We start from the raw sequence: 8,431 nt of genomic DNA on the forward strand, positions 1-8,431 counted from the left end.
GCTTGGACTTTTACAAATGAAATCATAGCTAGTCACTATGCGATGTGCCAGCGAGGACTTTTGGCATCAGAAGGTGTTGATAGTGAGATCCCAGATCGATTAGAGAGGTGAAGAAACATAGGCGATGTGCCAGTGAGGACTTTTGGCATTCAGAAGGGGTTGATAGTGAGATCCCAGATCCATTAGAGAGGTGAAGAAACATTTCTTGCAAGGGTCTAAAAACCTATCCATAGTAGATTCGGTTTAAAACTGTGAGGTTGATAACGAAGTTAAAATATCATCACTAGCCCAATAGGGTTAAGCCCAACCATTGGATGAGTGACTATATTTCTGTTAAGAAAATAATTGATTTTAGGAATAAATTTAGGAAAATGATTTAGGTATTTTAGGAAAATGTTAGAAATTTTTGGAATAGATTTACTATATCTAGTACCCCTCCACCGACCCTAAATTTCCACGTACTCAGAGTCTCTACTAAAGTTTCATGCTTATAACTCTTATATGAGTCATGGTTGTGTTTAAATACGAAATACTTAAATTTAGAAAAAATAAAAACAAATACAAAATAATTTAAAACAATGAAATGCAAATTCTAACTTCAATTAGAAATTTAAATGAGTCTACTCTATGCACGTGTCACAGTCTCTACTCGTGATACCGCCGTCCTCCATACAAGTGCACCTTGTCTTCACCTGGAAAATGATGTGGCACACGGCTTGAGTATTTCAAAGAATACTCAGTAAGTGGCCGCACTATAGGGGGCCATGCAAATGCAAACACATGCAATCATGATTTAAGAACATATCTCTAATCATCTTAAGGGGTGCCTCGACAAATTGGATGTGTAGTACTTCCCTTCACACAATTCACACGTGTGAGTGTGAATCTCCAGGGCGCTCGCACACCTTTTGCCCCTCTGGTCAAGCTAATCTGTAGCGACGTCCAGAGGTCAGCGAAACTCCATAGTGTCATGCACCTCATGAAAACCCTCATCTGTGTGCGTTTGTGCTCGTGCACATTCGCACTCATCATCATACTGTGCGCATCCGCACTCATCATCTCTAAAGGAAGTAGCCCTATGCTTATGATTATACAATATGCATGAGGTCCCTCTAAATCCATCATAATGTCTCTTCTGACACAACCTTCTAGTCTTATCTCTTTGTTAATCTAGGTAATACATACTCATGGATATTTATATTAATATCATTTTCATGCTCTTAGAGTTATGTCCTATGTCGATCTAATGACATGATGCAATATGGCACTCATCATCATATAACATGCTCAATATGGAAAACATCATCATATTAAGGTAAAACATCATGCAATCATCATACTCATCATATTAAGGTAAAACATCAAGCAATCATCATACTCATCATATTGCCATAAAGTGCATCAAGCATATCAAATACGTCATTCATCGAAATATATATATACTATGCACATCATCAAACATCATAACTCATATATCATCATAACTCATACATTATCATACATTCGTACATCATCATATACTAGTATACGACATCATACATCGTCATAACTCATACATCATCACATACTATCATATGACATCGTCCGACACAGTTCATACATCATCATAATTTATACAATTTTTAGCCTATCCTAGAGTAAGTTCACTTACCTGATTAGCTTAGGCGGGTGTTATCAATTTATCCTTAATGAAAGTTCGATTTTGTCCTTTGTATTCAAGTTAACCTATATGAATCCATGATATCAATTTCCCGTTCAACTTTCTAACTCTTACAATGGTTCATGTGCTAGACTTCATGCGAGCATTAAAGACTTTGCATGAGTAAAGTCTTGGAACGGTTATAACATCCATCTATATAATATATATATATATAACTCTATTTTTATTAAGATTTCATTTTCTAGTATTACCATCTTAAGAATTTGATGGAATTATTTGAAGTGACAGTATTTCGTGCTTTCTTGCCATTTGATATTTAATTTGACCTTTCATTTTCTATATGTACTCTCCTTATCTTTTAATATTTGTTGCCTTATGATATTTCTGATCTTTCATTTTTTTGTTGCCGTCTAATATTTATGATCTTTCATTTTCTTATTGATATTTAATCTGATCTTCCATTTTCTTTTTGTGTACATGTACCTCCCTTTATCTTTTAATTTGTGTTCAGAAATATTTTCTCTTACTTCCAAATCTTTCACATTTATTATTAGCCAATTTTTAATCAGTTCTTTACTCTTAATTTTTTTTTTTTTGTTTTATTTTGTTGTTAATAGTATTATGTATTTTCCCTTTTTTTTCTTTTGATTTTGTTAGGCCTTTCTCCTGCCTATTTTTATTCTCTATATTCTAATGGATTCTTCTTCCCCNTCAACCAATTAGGTGGGGGAGGATGTCACGGTCATGCTTGTCCAGGGCATGTTGCCCATGGCCGCATGCCCATGAGAAGCCAAGCCCTTGTCATGTCTTTGCATTCTAGTGTTTTTCCTTTTGTAATTCTAGAGCGTATGACACCTCAAAAATATCATGTCTAGGCTTGCTAAAACTAAAATGGCCCAGAATGTACTATAGGGGGATATGACTAGTCTTCAACTTCTCCCTACCCAAGGTTATATATGCTAAGCCGTTGTTATCTTTCTCTTGCTTGCTTATATAACGTCTCTTTCTAAAATCTCTCTCTCTTCTCGTTTTATAAAACCTTCTTTTAAAATCGAGGCTAGTGGCTCAACCGTACGTCGCTTGGCCGTAGGCGACGCAAGAACAAATTGGCTTAACTCACTTGCCGCTGGAGGGTGAGTGCCGCACAATCGCTAGTCCGCTGCCTTCGAAAGTGCGATTGTGTCACTTGGCACTCAGAAGGGGTCGATAGTGAGATCCAACATCGACTAGAGAGGTAAAGAAACATTTCTTGCAAGGGTCTGAAAACCTATCCATAGTAGATTCAGTTTAAAACCATGAGAGATACCGAGGCGTAACGAACGAAAGCAGACAATATCAACTAACGGTGGTCTTGGATTGTAATAAAATATTGGCTGGAATAGCTCAGTTTGCACCAGGTTGGAGGTTCAAGCCCTCCTTCTAGCGATGTGTGAATGAAGCGTGCCTTATAATTGTGTTTGGTACTTCTCCCTGGTACAAATTTTCAATCAACATCGATTTGGGATGGTCTCATATACGAGAACTGACAAAACAATCATGTTTTGACGCTTTTAATGTTCACAATCAAAAACCTCTCCCTAATAGGTGCGTTTTAAAACTGTGAGGCTCATTGATATACCTACTGGGCAAGAATGAACGATGTCTGCTGGCAGTGGGTTTGGAATTTTACAAATGAAATAAGAGCTACCCACTAGGCGATGTGCCAGCGAGGACGCTTGGCACTCAGAAGGGATCGATAGTGAGATCCCACATCGATTAAAGAGGTGAAGAAAAATTTCTTGCAAGGGTCTGAAAACCTATCCATAGTAGATTCAGTTTAAAACCGTTAGGGAGATACCGAGACGTAACGAACGAAAGCAAACAATATCAACTAATGGTGGTCTTGGATTGTAGCAAATGATTGGCTGGAATAGCTCAGTTGGTTAGAGCAACCACAAGGTGGGAGGTTCTCAAGCCCTCCTAGCGATGTGTGAATGAAGCAAGCCTTATAATTGTGTTTGGTTCTTCTCTTGCCTGGTAGAAATTTTCAATCAATATCGATTTGTGATGGTCTCGTGTACGAGAACTAACTAAACTATCATGTTTTGACACTTTTAAAAAGCAGTGCTGAGTTCACAATTGATATCCACACCACAGAACGAGTTCCATTTCTTAGCGTTGAAAATTTCGACACAATCCCATAACGGTTGTTAGTAGATATTATCCACTTAGGCACGGTTGTTAGTAGATATTATCCACTTAGGCACGAGTTTTGCCTAACAATAAACATGGATGGATGTCAGAAGTGGGATTTGAACCCACGCCCTCTTACGAGGACCAGAACTTGAGTCTGGCGCCTTTGACCACTCGGCCATCCTGACCACTAATTGTGCATTCCTGGATTGGTTTGGGAGGGGAATTTATCATTCCGTATATGGGTGTGTAAACGTCTCCCGAGTAGACGCGTTTAAAAACTGTGAGAATGACGACGATAGGTAACGGATTAAAATAGATAATATCTACTGGATGTTGGAGAGAGGAACGAAACAATCCTAATAAGGGTGCGAAAACCTCTCCCTAATAGGCGCGTTTTAAAACTGTGAGGCTCATGGCAATACCTATTGGGCAAGGATGAAAAATGTCTGCTGGCAGTGGGCTTGTTCTTTTACAAATGAACACACAGCTAGTCTCTAGGCGATGTGCCAGTGAGGACGCTTGGCACTCAGAAAGGGTCGATAGTGAGATCCCACATCGATTAGAGAGGTGAAGAAATATTTCTTACAAGTGTCTGAAAACCTATCCATAGTAGATACAGTTTAAAACCGTGAGGGAGATACCGAGACGTAAAGAACGAAATCAGATAATATCAACAAATGGTGGTCTTGGATTGTAGCAAATGATTGGTTGGAATAGCTCAGTTGGTTAGAGCGTGTGGCTGTTAACCACAAGGTTGGAGGTTCAAGCCCTTCTCTTAGCGATGTTGTGAATGAAGCATGCCTTATAATTGTGTTTGGTGCTTCTCCTCCCTAGTAGAAATTTTCAATCAACATCGATTTGTGATGGTCTCGTGAACGAGAACTAACTAAACAATCATGTTTTGACACTTTTAAAAAGCAATGCTAAGTTCAATTGATATCCACCAGGGAACGAGTTCCATTTCTTAGCGTTGAAAATTTCAACACAATCCCATAACGGTTGTTAGTAGATATTATCCACTTTGGCACGAGTTTTGCCTAACAATAAAAATGAATGGATGTCAGAAGTGGGATTTGAACCCACACCCTCTTACTAGGACCAGAACTTGAGTCTAGCGCCTTAGACCACTCGACCATCCTGACTACTAATTATGCATTCCTTGATTGTTTTAGGAGGGGAATTTATCATTCCGTATACGGGTGTGTAAACGTCTCCCAAGTAGACGCGTTTTAAAATTGTGAGGCTGACGACGATACGTAACGGATTAAAATAGATAATATCTACTTGCTGTTGGAGAGAGGAACGAAACAATCCTAATAAGGGTGCGAAAACTTCTCCCTAATAGGCGTGTTTTAAAACTGTGAGACTTATGGCAATACCTCCTAGGCAAGAATGAACAATGTCTGTTAGCAGTGGGCTTGGACTTTTACAAATGAAATCAGAGCTAGTTACTAGGCGATGTGCCAGTGAGGACTCTTGGCATTCAGAAGTAGTTGATAGTGAGATCCCAGATCATGAACAATAACTGCTAGCAGTGAGCTTGGACTTTTACAAATGAAATCAGAGCTAGTTACTTTGCACAACAAATGAAATCAGAGCTAGTTACTTGGCACAACAAATGAAATCAGAGCTAGTTACTAGGCGACGTGCCAGTGAGGACTCTTGGCATTCAGAAGGAGTTGATAGTGAGATCCCAGATCATGAACAATGTCTGCTAGCAGTGGGCTTGGAATTTTACAAATGAAATCAGAGCTAGTTACTAGGCGATGTGCCAGTGAGGACTCTTGGCATTCAGAAGGAGTTGATAGTGAGATCCCAGATCGATTAGAGAGAACGACGATGCGTAACGGATTAAAAAAGATAATATCTATTAGCTGTTGGAGAGAGGAACGATGCGTAACGGATTAAAGTAGATAATATCTATTGGCTGTTGGAGAGAGGAAGGAAACAATCCTAATAATGGTGCAAAAACCTCTCCCTAATAGGCGCGTTTTAAAATTGTGAGACTCATGGCAATACCTACTGAGCAAGAATGAACAATGTCTGCTAGCAGTGGGCTTGGACTTTTACAAATGAAATCAGAGCTAGTTACTAGGCGATGTGCCAGTGAGGACTCTTGGCATTCAGAAGGAGTTGATAGTGAGATCCCAGATCGATTAGAGAGAACGACGATGCGTAACGGATTAAAAAAGATAATATCTATTAGCTGTTGGAGAGAGGAACGATGCGTAACGGATTAAAGTAGATAATATCTATTGGCTGTTGGAGAGAGGAAGGAAACAATCCTAATAATGGTGCAAAAACCTCTCCCTAATAGGCGCGTTTTAAAATTGTGAGACTCATGGCAATACCTACTGAGCAAGAATGAACAATGTCTGCTAGCAGTGGGCTTGGACTTTTACAGACTCATGGCAATACCTACTGAGCAAGAATGAACAATGTCTGCTAGCAGTGGGCTTGGACTTTTACAAATGAAATCAGAGCTAGTCTGAGCAAGAATGAACAATGTCTGCTAGCAGTGGGCTTGGACTTTTACAAATGAAATCAGAGCTAGTTACTAGGCGATGTGCCAGTGAGGACTCTTGGCATTCAGAAGTAGTTGATAGTGAGATCCCAGATCATGAACAATACACAGTCTCTACTCGTGATACCGCCATCCTCCATACAAGTGCGCCTTGTCTTCACCTAGAAAATGATGTGGCACACGGCCTGAGTATTTCAAAGAATACTCAGTAAGTGGCCGCACTATAGGGGACCATGCAAATGCAAACACATGCAATCATGATTTAAGGACATATCTCTAATCATCTTAAAGGGTGCCTCGACAAATTGGATGTGTAGTACTTCCCTACACACAATTCACACGTGTGAGTGTGAATCTTCAGGGCGCTCGCACACCTTTTGTCCCTCTGGTCAAGCTAATCTGTAGCGACGTCCAGAGGTCAGCGAAACTCCATAGTGTCATGCACCTCATGAACACCCTCATCTGTGTGCATTTGTGCTCGTGCACATTCGCACTCATCATCATACTGTGCGTATCCGCACTCATCATCTCTAAAGGAAGTAGCCCTATGCTTATGATTATACAATATGCATGAGGTCCCTCTAAATCCATCATAATGTCTCTTCTGACACAACCTTCTAGTCTCATCTCTTTGTTAATCAAGGTAATACATACTCATGGATATTTATATTAATATAATTTTCATGCTCTTAGAGTTGTGTCCTATGTCGATCTAATGACATGATGCAATATGGCACTCATCATCATATAACATGCTCAATATGGAAAACATCATCATATTAAGGTAAAACATCATGCAATCATCATACTCATCATATTAAGGTAAAACATCACGCAATCATCATACTCATCATATTGCCATAAAGTGCATCAAGCATATCAAATACGTCATTCATCGAAATATATATATACTATGCACATCATCAAACATCATAACTCATACATTATCATACACTCGTACATCATCATATACTAGTATACGACATCATACATCGTCATAACTCATACATCATCACATACTATCATATGACATCGTCCGACACAGTTCATACATCATCATAATTTATACAATTTTTAGCCTATCCTATAGTAAGTTCACTTACCTGATTAGCTTAGGCGAGTGTTATCAATTTATCCTTAATGAAAGTTCGATTTTGTCCTTTGTATTCAAGTCAACCTATATGAATCCATGATATCAATTTCCCGTTCAACTTTCTAACTCCTACAATGGTTCATGTGTTAGACTTCATGCGAGCATTAAAGACTTTGTATGAGTAAAGTCTTGGAACGGTTATAACATCCATCTATATAATATATATATATATAACTCTATTTTTATTAAGATTTCATTTTCTAGTATTACCATCTTAAGAATTTGATGGAATTATTTGAAGTGACAGTATTTTGTGCTTTCTTGCCATTTGATATTTAATTTGACCTTTCATTTTCTATATGTACTCTCCTTATCTTTTAATATTTGTTGCCTTATGATATTTCTGATCTTTCATTTTTTTGTTGCCGTCTAATATTTATGATCTTTCATTTTCTTATTGATATTTAATCTGATCTTCCATTTTCTTTGTGTGTACATGTACCTCCCTTTATCTTTTAATTTGTGTTCAGAAATATTTTCTCTTACTTCCAAATCTTTCACATTTATTATTAGCCAATTTTTAATCAGTTCTTTACTCTTAATTTTTTTTTTGTTTTATTTTGTTGTTAATAGTATTATGTATTTTCCCTTTTTTTTCTTTTGATTTTGTTAGGCCTTTCTCCTGCCTATTTGTATTCTCTATATTCTAATGGATTGTTCTTCCCCAAATCTTTCATGTTTCTATATTTTTGTTTTCTTGTTTCAATTTTGGATTCTCTGTATTTTTCTTCCTTGTATTCTAATGGATCTTTCTTTCCGAATCTTTCCTGTTTCTTTATTATTATTATTTTTTTATTCTTGATTTACATTCATAGATAGTATTAGTTTCTAATTTAATCATCATTTAGCTAATGATTTACCATAATTCATACAAAATTATTGACCTAAATAATTGTGAAGTCAAGATTTTAGATATAAT

The 8,431-nt window shown here is 37.6% G+C and overlaps 3 non-coding genes across 3 annotated transcripts; 1 reads left to right on the forward strand and 2 right to left on the reverse strand.

Annotated features, from left to right (window-relative positions):
- Window positions 1-3,936: 3,936 nt before the first annotated feature.
- On the reverse strand, window positions 3,937-4,020 carry TRNAL-CAA. Its single transcript has one exon. It is a non-coding gene; the product is annotated as a tRNA-Leu (tRNA).
- Window positions 4,021-4,542: 522 nt separating this feature from the next.
- On the forward strand, window positions 4,543-4,616 carry TRNAN-GUU. Its single transcript has one exon. It is a non-coding gene; the product is annotated as a tRNA-Asn (tRNA).
- A 277-nt stretch (window positions 4,617-4,893) lies between these two features.
- On the reverse strand, window positions 4,894-4,977 carry TRNAL-CAA. Its single transcript has one exon. It is a non-coding gene; the product is annotated as a tRNA-Leu (tRNA).
- Between the last annotated feature and the right edge of the window lie 3,454 nt (window positions 4,978-8,431).

Source organism: Cucurbita moschata, unplaced genomic scaffold, assembly GCF_002738365.1.
Source record: "Cucurbita moschata cultivar Rifu unplaced genomic scaffold, Cmos_1.0 Cmo_Scf00166, whole genome shotgun sequence".
Lineage (NCBI taxonomy): Eukaryota > Viridiplantae > Streptophyta > Magnoliopsida > Cucurbitales > Cucurbitaceae > Cucurbita > Cucurbita moschata.